This window comes from Phacochoerus africanus, chromosome X (genome assembly GCF_016906955.1).
Source record: "Phacochoerus africanus isolate WHEZ1 chromosome X, ROS_Pafr_v1, whole genome shotgun sequence".
In the NCBI taxonomy this organism is placed as follows: Eukaryota; Metazoa; Chordata; class Mammalia; order Artiodactyla; family Suidae; genus Phacochoerus; species Phacochoerus africanus.
Genome location: NC_062560.1, coordinates 14346995 through 14359324, shown reverse-complemented (window position 1 = coordinate 14359324; position 12330 = coordinate 14346995). Strand labels below are relative to the sequence as shown.

The window sequence follows — 12330 nt, the reverse complement described above, 5'->3', positions numbered from 1 at the left end:
ATTTTATGGACAGATTTTGGTAGGAAAAGGGTATGGCAAGTAAAGTGTTCATTGCACCGTAGACCTGCTGCTGAGGCCGGGTTCCTAGCTTGCACCTGCAGGGTGGTGAGCTGGGGGGCTTGGTGGTCTTGTAGGTGGCATTTCCCAGAGGCAGACCCAGAGAACATTCATGTGCAGATGTCTAAAGGAAGTGTCCCCTGGGGAAGGGAAAAAGGAACCCGGACCAGGAGGAGCAAGTCGCCACACAGGGGTGTCATCTCAGGCAAAGTCCCAAAGAGGATCGGCTGCCTCCCACTTGTCCCCACCCACCCTGACACAGGGGCTGGGCTTTCGTGCTCCCTTCCCCCAAGCCATTGAGTTTGGGGTGGGCAGCACAGAAATGGTTAAAAGGACCCCGGGGCGGGGGTTGAGGGGATCTGGGAGGGGCTCTGACTCTAGTACCACCTGTGCTGCCAGTCTGTCGCCTGTTGTTGAGAAATCAACCTCCTGGGAACCACTTTGCCCACCTCTCCCCCACCAGCACTTAAAACCGTTTGGGAGACTAAGTTACGTCAATTTCAGTGTTGTTTTCCTGTAGGCGCAGGGCTAAGGGCCGGGCAGTGGGATGCATTTCCTGGCCAGGGGGTTGGTCGTAGTGATTGGTGAGGAGTTAGCGCTTTTTATCTTCCCTGCGCCATAACCATGGCTCTGGACCTGGGCTGTGCCTGGGCGTCGACGTGATTCTGCTTTGCGTTTCCAGTGCAAACAGAAGTGGTTGAAGAAAACAGTATCAGCATTCGCTCCCTATTAAGCGCACACATCTGCCTGCCAGCTCTGCCCCTGGCAGGCCTCTGCCTGACTTTGCCGTTGGGAATGTCACCTCTCATAGTGTTTCTGTGGCCCATGTCTGTTTTGCCAAGCATTCAGCAGTGCCCCCCCCTCTGCCCCTTTTTGTACTTTTAGGGCCACACCTGTGGCATATGGAAGTTCCCAGGCTAGGGGTTGAATCGGAGCTGAAGCCACCGACCTAGGCAACAGCCACAGCAACACCAGATCCGAGCCACATCTGTGACTATACCACAGCTCACGGCAACGCCAGATCCTTGACCCACTGAGTGAGGCCAGGGATCGAACCTGCGACCTCATGGAAACTAGTCAGATTCATTTTCGCCGAGAACTCTGGCAGTGCCCTTTTCAACTGTTTCTAGTTCAGCTCCACAGGGGAGAGTTCGCGCCGGGGGAGGTCTTCCAGGTGTAAGACCGAGGACTGGGCCGTGTGTACTGTCAGGCAGGGAGGCTCTCTGGAGAGCTGCGTTCACACACAGGAGAGGCCACTCACTATCTCCTGGGGTGTTTTTCATTCTTTGTTTTCAGGACTCTAGGGTTCTAGGGACAGGCTCTCAGGGCTACTGAGGTGAAGGTCGAGAGAATTCCCTCTCCCCACTTCACCCAAAGCACAAGGCTGTGCCTGGTCCACGTATACTGGAATTATCCTTAAGGTTTCTTTTACAAAAAGAGGTGAGCATCGGCTGCTGAAAAGAGAAATGAGACCCCTGATTTGATGGATAATCAAAGCCAGCAGTATCACGAATCCTTAGCCTTTGCAGCTGCTTCTCATTTATAGAAACTATAGTGCAGTTTCAATGTAGGAGTTGGTTCCGTGACAGGCAGAGGGACGTTTTCAAGCACTTCCAAGCATCAGACTGCGAGGTCTTGCAGTCGCCACCGAGAGCTGGAGACTGTGTCTTACTTCACTCTGTGAAATAATGTCCTAGTCGCTGCCAGCCTCTCTTTTGCTTTTTGTCAAGTAAAACATCTGAAGTGAATTACATTCTCCTAGGTACATGATCGGTCTTTAGTATGAGAGCAGAGGGACTCCTGGAACCCCAGACAGCATCCATTTGGACTCTGAGCGGCAGTATGGGGCTGTGGCTACCAGCGTGGACTCGAGGCAGACAGGCTGAATTACGAGCCCCACCATGAACTAGCTGTGTGGCTTCGGGCAAACCACCAAACCTCTCTGTGCTTCATTGTCCTTGTCTGTAAAATACGGTTACTCTGAGGCTTAAGTGATTTTTTTCTATACTGTAAGTTATCAACACAGCGCCAGACACATTGTAAACAGCACATACATGGTAGCTGTTATTGTTGTGATGCCTTTGTGTTAACTTGGGCAAGAACCGGGCCGAGATTTGTGTTTGCTGCCCATGTCGCCACGATCTGGGAAAAGGTGGTTGATGTGCTCTCGAGAAAAGACATCACTGTGCGTCATCGTAAACCTGGGGGCTGGTGGCCGTTTCTTGCTGGGTCTCATAAGAAAGGTAATTTTGCACATCGGAAGCCTTCCTATCTGCTCACAAAGCAACGATTGCATCCTTAAAAGTCTCGGTCCGCCATAAAGACAAACTGAAAATCGTTTTGCATCAGGAGGATAATTTTAAGTTAAATTGCGAGGTGAGGCTGATCATATACCTTTCAAGAGACGGGTGCATTTATAACCAACATAGATAGAGTCGCCAATACCTCCCCTCCCCACAACTGAACTAGCTAGAACATTTGCGCTCTTCTCCAGTTTTAATATTCACGTGGATGGCTCCGGGCTCTTGTTGAAATGCAGATTCCGGTTCAGCAGGGCCAGGTAAGGCCAGAGAGTCTGCCTTTCTCACCGGCTCCCATGGGATGCTCACGCTGTGGTCCAGGCCCCATTGTTTGTAAAATGTATCAAATCCGCAGGATCCAAGACGCGGGGGTGCACTTCTCCTGAGGAACAGTGTGAGTAGGTGTCTGTAGACGATGTCAAGGTCCAGCTCTGTGGCTTTTGGCAAGTTCGCAACCTTTCTGGGCTTCGGTTCCCACCTCCACAGAAACCGTGAGGGAGTTTTGTGCAAAATGCTAGACACTTTTTTTTGCGAGCAACACAGCCGATCTTTTAAAATTCCCAGAGGTAGATGTGCCCCGTGTTGCCCAGGTTTTGTGACTCTGAGCATTTCTTCAGCCCTTGAGAAGCCACAGCCAGTTTTGAGCAAGATTCTGCCAGGACAGCACAGTCTAAAGTGAAGGCTGCAAGGGGGAAAAGAGCAAAACGGGACACTTCGAATAGTTTCTGTCACTTCAGGAAGGTCAAAACTCACATGTTTATTTCACGAGACTCTGAAATTCTCTAAACCCCATTCCATCCTTATCAGGCCGCCAGTGAGGGATATTTATTGCCAGTTGTCTCTGGAACAGGATTCTTTTCCCAACAAACGCCTCTTTCTTGCCTCCCGCTGTTTGAAATTCCATTATGTCAGAAGCAAAGCCTAAGGAGGCCTCAGCCACCCCCTCCCAGGGTCAGAAAACGGCAATCTGGAGCCAGACTGCTGAGGTCAAGGCCAGCCCCACCGCTGACTGCCTTTAGAGAAGTCATGTCCGCTTGCTGGGCCTCAGTTTTCTCACCTGTAAAATGGAGATCATTCTGATGACCCAGAGGGTCATTGGGAAGATGAGATTGGTTCATGGGGATGAAGAGCTGAGCGCACTCCCCGGTACAGGGTGAGCCCTCTCGACGTGGTTGCTGCTTTTCCTGTGCAGAAGCCTTGTGCAAGATTCCTGTGGACTACACATATCACAAGAAGAAGTTTCCTTCTGATGGGCAGACTGTGTAGTCTCATACTGGAGGACAGCCAAAACTGTACAAATTCACTTCCAAGAGAGTCAGCCAAGCAGCTCCTGTAATGGGCCCAGACCTGAAACTGTCTAGTACACACAAGGTGATCGATAAATATTTTCTGGGTGTGCAAGTGAAGTCATCAAAATGTAAATGAGTGCTGGAATAAGAGAAACTATGGAAAAGTCCTAAGAAGAGAGGCGATAGAAGGATTAGGCATGACTGCAGTAAGCTTAATTCGAGCTCACTAAAAAGTTGAGAGAGGAGTAAAATTCGCCAAATTCTATTTTCAAATACAATAAACTCTTTAAGGGATTAGGAAGCAGGGAGATAAAAAACAGAACGATCTTTTGGGGGGGGGGGGACACATGAGTCATGTAGAAGTTCCCAGGCCACAGCAGTGACACTGTCAAGTCCTTCATCCTCTGAGCCACCAGGGAACTCGGATTTTTATTTCTTCTTGAAGTGTGGCTACGAGGCTGTTTTGCCAGACCCAGATTGTTCCCCGCAGGTTTCTGAAACGCCAGCAGTGACAGCACTCAGTGAGGAGCAGAGGTTTGGAGGTTCCTGGTTCCCTTTAGGGGTCCGCAGGTGGGTGTCTCCTTGTCGGCATCTTTCCTGTGGGTCTCAGGGCGTGGCCTGACCTCCAGCAGCGGCCGTACTTACTGGTGTGCAGTGAGTTCTGTTAATCACGGAGCCATGATGGGAACTCCGGATTTTTTTTTTTTTAATTTTAATTTTTTTTTTTTGCTTGTGCCCATGGCGTGCAGAAGTTCCTGGTCCAGGGATTGAACCTGCACCACAGCAGTGACTCGAGCCACTGCAGTGTCAACGCTGGATCTTTAACCTGCTGCACCACGAGTGAACTCCAGGGAAATATTTTTATAGCATGTCCACACGGCAGTGGGTTTTTGGCAATCCTAATACCGGACAGTAAACTCAGGACATTTGAACGTTGTACCTACCCATTTCTCTATTTCAGGGAAAATTTGAATTTCTTAAGTTGGATTTGGCAGTGTTACATGGATCTTGCCCGACTTTCCAGTTGACCCCAGATTCTCCAGTCCTCTGCCCCGCCTTTCTGAGTTTGCTTCTGTCTGGTGAGGTGGGGAGGGCCGCCCCCCAATGGGAGGCTTCTCTTGGCTTCCCAGGCTCAGAAGAACAACTTCTCCAGGTAACATTTTAAAAAACCATTACATTCTGAAAACAGATAGCACAGGAGCTTTTTTTCCCCTTTGAAGTATTCAAGCAAGTTTGAGAGTCAGTCTGTTTTGTTTTTTCCTTTTGGGCCACCCCTCGGCATATGGAGTTGCCAGGCCAGCGATCAAGATCTGATCCGGAGTTCCCGTCTTGGTGCAGCGGTAATGAATCCGCCTAGGAACCATGAGGTTGTGGGTTCGACCCCTGGCCTCGCTCAGTGGGTTAAAGATCTGGCGTTGCTGTGAGCTGTGGTGTAGGCTGGCAGCTGTAGCTCTGATTCGATGGCCTGGGAACCTCCATATGCCGTGGATGCGGCCCTAAAAAGGCAAAAGACAAAAAAAAAAAAAGAAAGAAAGAAAGAAAAAAATCTGATCTGCAGTTGAAGCAACACCGGATCCTTAACCCACTGTGCCAGGTGGGGCTTGAACCCGTGTCCTGGTGTTGTAGAGACGCTGCCGATCCTGTTGTGCCACAGCGGGAACCCCTAAGCTCGAGTCTTGCTCAAAAAAGAATGATGGTGGGTTTCTGACCAAGGGAACTCAGGATGATAGCAAACAGAGGGAACACAGCACTGGCTCAGAGAGAAAGTGTCTCTGCCAAAGGCCTCTCTGTTAATTGATTTTATTTATAAATCAGAGCACTTGGTGATAGACTTAAAAACTGGATATTTACAAAAACATTCCCTTTGGGGTCGAGGGCGGGGAATAAGGATGGCCCTGACACTTCTCTCAGTATGTCTATTTATTTTTAATTTTGAAAGATGTAAATGTTTACATATTTAAGACATCGAGTTAAACCAGAAAAGGGGAAAAAAACCACATCTTAATATGAAAGCCAAACGGAAACAAATGAAGAACCTCACAATTTGTTTAAAGATATCAGCAACATAAGTACACAGAGAAAATATTTATTTGAAGGGCTTTTCAACATAGTTCTCTGCTGGTACCCTTTGAGTGGGATATATTCTAAGGGCGAAAAGAACAGCATAAAGTTTTAAACTCATTTATGCATAAATTTCTTAACATTTTTAGGAATCAAGATCTTCAGTGTAAGAAAATATAGGTTCAGATATAAGGGAAGAGAGCTAAGTCAAATAGTGTAATATTCAATGTTACATTAGCTATTAAATAGAAAGTTCCCTTGTGGTGCGGTGGGTTAATGCTTTGGCGTTGCCGCAGCTGTGGCGTAGGTTGTAACTGCAGCCCAGGTTCCATCCCTGGCCCGGGAACTTCCACGTGCCATGGGTGCAGCCAAAAATAATAATAAAAAATATTAAATAAATATTTTAAAGAAATGGATGGCCATTATCTCTAAGAGGCAGTTTCTGGAAGCCTAATGTGATGTGGTCATTTTAGGAATCCAAGATTCCTAACGATGCAATTTTATCTTTGTTCCTGACAATATCATTTTCCCCTGGGTTTTATTTCCATTGATTTTTCTTTTACCGTCCATGTTTGATTAGATGCCACGAGGAATGCTTAAAAAAATAAAAAGCCCCACCTCAGAAAGTCGCAATCCCCCAAATGAATCCAGGCTGAAATTTCCCTTTTCGGACTTTATATAAACGTCTTATAATGGGGGCATATGGGGAGAAAGGAGAAGGAAATGTTACACAAGGCAGAGCGCCTCCTGGTGTCCGTTTGATGCAGGGCGGTGGGGGGAGGGAAGCGGAGCAGTTGGAGGAAAAGTCATTGTCACGTGCCAAGTCCTGTAGCGATGGGGAGAAATCTCACCATCTCCTTGCTAGTCGTCACGGGGGGCCAACCCCGGTCCCCTCTCTTTCCTGAAGCCTTCTCAGCTGCCTCGGATCCGTGCAGCCCTCCTGTCTTCATCGTCGATGAGATTTTTAGACCGACAGTTATCATTTAGTTCACACGTCCCTTTCCTCTATCAGCTCTGCTCATTCCGTCGTTAGGCACCTGCCAGGTATACAGTGTGCATTGTCACTTAAGGTCTCGGTCTAGCAGGGGGGAGAAGCGGGCCGACATCAGAGGTATCCTGTGATACAAGACGTGCTAAAAGCACGTGTGTGTCACTTCCGCGGCGGTCTGGAGGGTGGAGGAGTAATGCTGCTTGTGTGGGTGGAGGGAGGGAAGGAAAGAGAAGAGAAGGGGGGGCAGGGCTCGTGCCTTGTAATGGCTTGTGTCCAAGACTTGGAGAGTTGGGGTGCTCCAGCTGCTTCGGATCGTGATGGGGGCCCGCAGAGGCAGCCAGATCCTGGTGGCGTTGTGACAAGGCCAAAGGAGTTGATGCAAAATATCAAGGGGGAGGGAAAATCAGGACCGAGTGTATCTAGGCCTGAGTTTTACCTATGGCTGCGCTGGGCTGTCTCTTATTCCCTGCATCCCTCTGTCCAGGGTTTTGCAGTAGCACCGTTTGAGGGTAAGGGCGGCTGGGGCTGGGGTGCCACCAGGTCTCATCTCGAAGTCACCATGCAGTGCACTCTATAGGACCTGCCCGTCCCAGGCCGTGTAGCCGGAGCAGGTGATCAGCATCGTGGCAGAGACAAGTGCCAGTCTTAGTTCTGAGGCACTGCTGAGACCAGACACAGTTAGGTCTGTTCGTCTTGTTTCATCAGTAGGAAGACATCAGAGAACTTGTCCTGAGTTGGCAGCTGTTGTTGGCACTTCATTTGCGGTTTGGAATGTTCAGATAAACAGTGGTCAGGATCTGCTCACATCAGCTGTACAGAAGGTTGCTCTTGCCCAGGGCAGCCCGCTCACTCCAGAAATACCATTCTCAGTGCGCACGAAGGGCGCCAGATGTTCTCACTCCTTCAAGATGTCCCTGCCGACCTAATCACCTAGCGAGAACATTCCTTTGGTGTCGACAAGCCCTCTTCCGCCGGTGAGTCAAGAGTGGAGAAGTGCGCGTTTCAAGCCGAAGTGACATCCCGTGCCGTTCGTCCATCGTTGGCTGTTGCTAATCAGGGTTACAAGTTAGCAGGGGATTTAGACTAAGAGCATAATGAGAGCTATAAAAAGCAAGGTGTCTCCTTCAGTAAAAGTGAGCAGACACTTTCTATATCACTATAATCACTTCTCTGGCTGTCAAGGCTGTAATAAGTCTTTTCCCAGGAAACATTACATATTTTTTTCTAACCATAGTGGGAAAAAAAAAAAAAAAACCACGACAGCCTCAGAGAGCTTCAGAGGCTTGCCTGTTGCATTCAAAGCTGAGCTCCTTTAGAAATAAATGAAGCGGATGTTGGTATTTTAAAAACTGGCCCTCACATATGTAAAGCTATGCTCTGAAGAGCTACAAGCATCATACTTTATTTTGCCTAAAGCACACATCCTTGGGACCATGCGGTTTTTGAACAGTTTGGCTACACTCACCCTAAGACGTGATGAGTTAATTTGGTGTCAGATTTCTGATTACTTGAAGTTTCACTAAGAACTCTCCTGCGGTCAGGTATAGGTATTTCAAGAGGTAAGAATTTTTGAAAGATCAGCTCTCATGGCCTCTGAATCATTGATGGGGTGATTCCATTGAAGGAGGAGCATGTCGTAGTCTTCAGACCTGAGCGAATCCTTTTCACTCTCCGTTGCAGACCCCTGGCCATTGAGCAGACCCTTGGCTTTGTAAGTGAGAGGAGGACATTGTCTGATCCTGCTGTTCCTGAATGGACTCCCGCGCTGGCCATTGTGGTTCTGGGAGGATTTTCCAGGAAGGCACTTATGCCACCATAGTTCTGTCGGGCTCAGCAGATAGGTACTGAGGGCCAACCGTATAAGCAAGGCCCTGTGAAGGCGTGAGGGAAAAAGAGGAAAAACAAAATCAAGGAGCTGGAAAGGCACAGTCAAAAGAACAGCCACATCCCCAGCGAACACGAGTGTACTCTGGTATCACCCGACTGGCAAACATGGTGGGTTTAGGAGAGGGCAGCCTGGCTGGGAGGCTGAATGAGCCCAACCTGGAAGGGTCAGGAAAAGCAGACCTGAATCTAGGAACCAACTGGCCTGGCAAAGAAAGATGGAAGGAGTCGAGACAGCACAGAGGAGATGGCTTGAGTGGAAGTGATTCTGCACGGGGGTACGAAAGGGTCTGGTTGAATAAGTGAGTGCCTTTAGGAGGCCTTCAAAACATATGTTCATGGTTTTAAGCAGGAAAATTATCGTCTTTACCATGTGCAGCTTTTCTGGTCATTTATAATCTCTCTCTCTCTCTCTCTCTCTCTCTCTCTCTCATTCTCACCTCGTGTTTTCATTCTCTTGTGTCTTTAGAAAAGTCATGAATATGCCAGTGATGTTTTACCTGGAGTAACTGGTTTTCTGCCATCTCTGCCTTTTATTTCCCTCTCTGGGTGATCAAAACTCAAACAGTACAGAGTTTTAAAGACACAGTGCTCTCACTTAGCATCTGTAGGAGTCATCCATGTTGAGGCTAGAGCCGTTACATTTGGAAGGTAGCATGAATTGATTAAGGTCCAGGTTCATTGAAGGATTAAATAATGATAATTTGCCTCTTTTTCATGAAACCTGAAGCCCCTCATGAACCCCCTTGCTCTCTTGGCTTCCATTATAGACGATCATTTTGAGCATTATGGAAGGAAAGCTGGTGGCCCCAATTTTCTTTCCTTGTCCTACTATAAGTAGCAGTTGGAGACATTTAAATGCCTCCTTTTAAAGGAAACCATTTTGAAACCTAGGCCAGGGTCCTTCTTTCCCACCACCCTCAAACACCTGTCTGCGGTCAGTTTTCATCACATCTCTAGGCTCTAAGAGCAATGCTGATGTCACCTCCCACTTATGCCATTCTGTGATTACAGGAACCCATCCATGAGAGAGAGGAAGAGCTGGGCTGTGAAAAGGAAGAAGAAAAACAGCCCAACACCATTCCTGCTCCATCTTGGTTCCTTTAGCATTGGTTTTTGTGCCTCGACCCGTGGTCCACGGGAGTGTTTCCTCATAGCCTACCCTGCTCCCCCGGTCCTGCCAGCCCATTGCCTCACCACCACCACCACCAGTTAGAATCTCTGCTGGTGGAGTCCTTCTGGCCAGATCATTTTCCCCAGCAGCTTTCACACTGGCTGCAGCAGCTCTGCTGCTCAGGCGTCAGTGCCATCTATGTCTTTGTCTGCCTTGGGGACTCTGACTGTCTCTGAGTAACTCCTGAGACTTGCCTGGTGGGTTTTCCCAGCAGCAGTTACTGATTTAAGGCCATCTGTTACTGATCAGTCCAAAAGAAGTTTTGAGTAAGAGTTCCTGGGGACTGTGATTAAATGTTTTCATAGGTTTTAACCTACAGGGTCTGTTGGCCAGACAAAAGCAGGAAGGACTAAGAATTGGGGAGCTGTCAGATGAAGGGAGTTGAGATGCAGGAGGAGACCAGAAGATAATACTCCTTCCCTTCCCAAGTTGGAGGGAGAGAGAGACTCTGAGAGGTTGGCAGATAGGGATCCCGGTATCATCTGTGTTACCAGTAAAATCTGGATAAGAGCATATGAGTTGGGTCTGAGACCGTTGCTGCTTCTTACTACTTCGCCCACTTCCTTAAACACGTCTAGGCAGAATGGACAGTCATCAGCATCCTTTTCAGAGGTGGGCTTATTACGTCATGGTAGAAGAAGAGAGAGAGAGAAAAAAGGAGAAAGCGCAGAAGGGGATGAGCTGAGCATGTTCCTCGAATTACCCTCGGCAGCAGGATCCTATCCTTCCTTCTCCCCTCCAGTCCTAGGGATGAGCCAGGAAGGCAGTGTTGCCTCGTGGGGACACCGGGGGGGGGGGTGGCCAGGGGGCTCCCACCATATTCCCCAGTGTTTTGTTCTATTAACCTGTTGGGTTTTACACTTAGCAGCGACTGCCCCCCTCAGGGAAGGAGAGGAGAAATTTATCAGCCCGGACCTCCTCCCACCAAAACTAACTTCTGCTCTCTGGGATAAATTTTACTAACCAGAAAATTCTGAAATGGGTACAGAGAATATTTTCATTCAACTAACGCCAAGGCAATCCATATTCTAGGCTTCACATCGACTCCCTATCATGTTTCCCTGCCAAAACTATATCCAGCCACATTGAGAGGTGTGCAAGAAGCCTAAGTGATAGCCTAAGAAATATCTAAATGTTAAAATATCCCACATTTGAACATAGCCCATCATCAAATCTCTAAGAAGAAAGTAAGGTTCTGATCTAAACCCCCCTGCCGTTATAAACCAAGGCAAAAGAAACTATCCTTAAAAATGATATTCTACATAAAGTGCCAGAGTGTCCATACCCAATTTAAATTCTTCTTTGCTTGGGTAGAGGGTGGGTTTTCTTTTTCTTTGTAAGCACAGTAGCCTGGGTTGCCTCCCCTGGACTGGATGTGCTCCGTCCAGATTGCCAGACTTGAAATCATTTGCCTCACTTTAAAAATATCCCCAGAGATAATGGGAGACAGATTTAAATTGCAATCCCGCCCCGCGGTTCCATGAGATTTTGTTGCACAAGCAAATCTCCAAGCCCTAGAGCAGTTCCATCTGCAGAAAACTGATGTACGTGGTCAGGCCAGAGTGTTAACATTGTTGGAAGAACAAAGCCGTGTATCCATAGTTCTCCATCCTCTGAGGTGAGACATTGGTGCCTTCTTGCCGAGTTAGATGCTTGTGTTGGTGGCAACTGTAGGCTCCAGGTCCTAAGAACATCCTCCACCCAACTATTGAAGGCCAAGAATAAGCAGAGGTGTTCTTCTCACCAACACACAGAGAAAGGTGGATTCTAATAATCCACCACTTGACACTCTTTAAGTTGACAAAAATTAGGAAGTTGAGTGTTACCAAGTGCTGGCAAGGATGGGAGGAAATAGAAACTTCATGCCTGGTAGGCGAGTATGACTCGATCCATTGTGGACAGCAAGCTGGCCTTACTTAGTGAAGCTAACACTCCCGCAAAACCTCACCAAGTAGCCATATGATGGTGGTCATCCCAGCGCCGTGGGTGGTAGAAAGGAGTCGGAGATGATGGAAGTGGCGACCATTGAGGGCGTGGATAAGGAGAATGTGGTGGTCACCTACCGTACGATACGGTATAACTTCCAGAAGCACTGGATTACATTTACTCATAGCTGTGTTATTAGATCTCAGGAAATAATGTGAAATAAATAAGAACACGAAAGCAATTCAGCAACATGATACCGCTTTATTTCTCCAGGACACCTGTCTTTCTAAATAAACATACAGAGGCTAGTTTGGAAGAATATTCATTTTGTATGCTTGACTGAGAATCAGTGGGAGAATGAGATGGAGAGCAAATACGAAAGAAGAGCGGCTTTCATGGGCGTGTGACCATGTGCCATGGTATGATGTATGACCAGTTCGGTTCCAAGGACCTATGACAAGGGCACATGCACACAATTCTGTGTGTGTGAAAGAGAGAAAGAGAGGGATCGATGGCTCGATTGTGTCCAACAGCAGCTTGTAGCTTGTTTAGCGTAGGTGATCTCCCCTGGGGTGATTTAAGAGGTTCTGGGATGACCTCACACATGCCCAAGAAATCTCGGTTACGTCCTCTAAACTGTACCATTAG

At 48.0% G+C, this 12330-nt stretch overlaps 1 protein-coding gene across 3 annotated transcripts in view; it reads left to right on the top strand.

Moving 5' to 3' along the window:
* Positions 1-12330, top strand: part of PIR (pirin) — a 98977-nt gene that overhangs the window by 41352 nt on the left and 45295 nt on the right. The window lies entirely within an intron of this gene.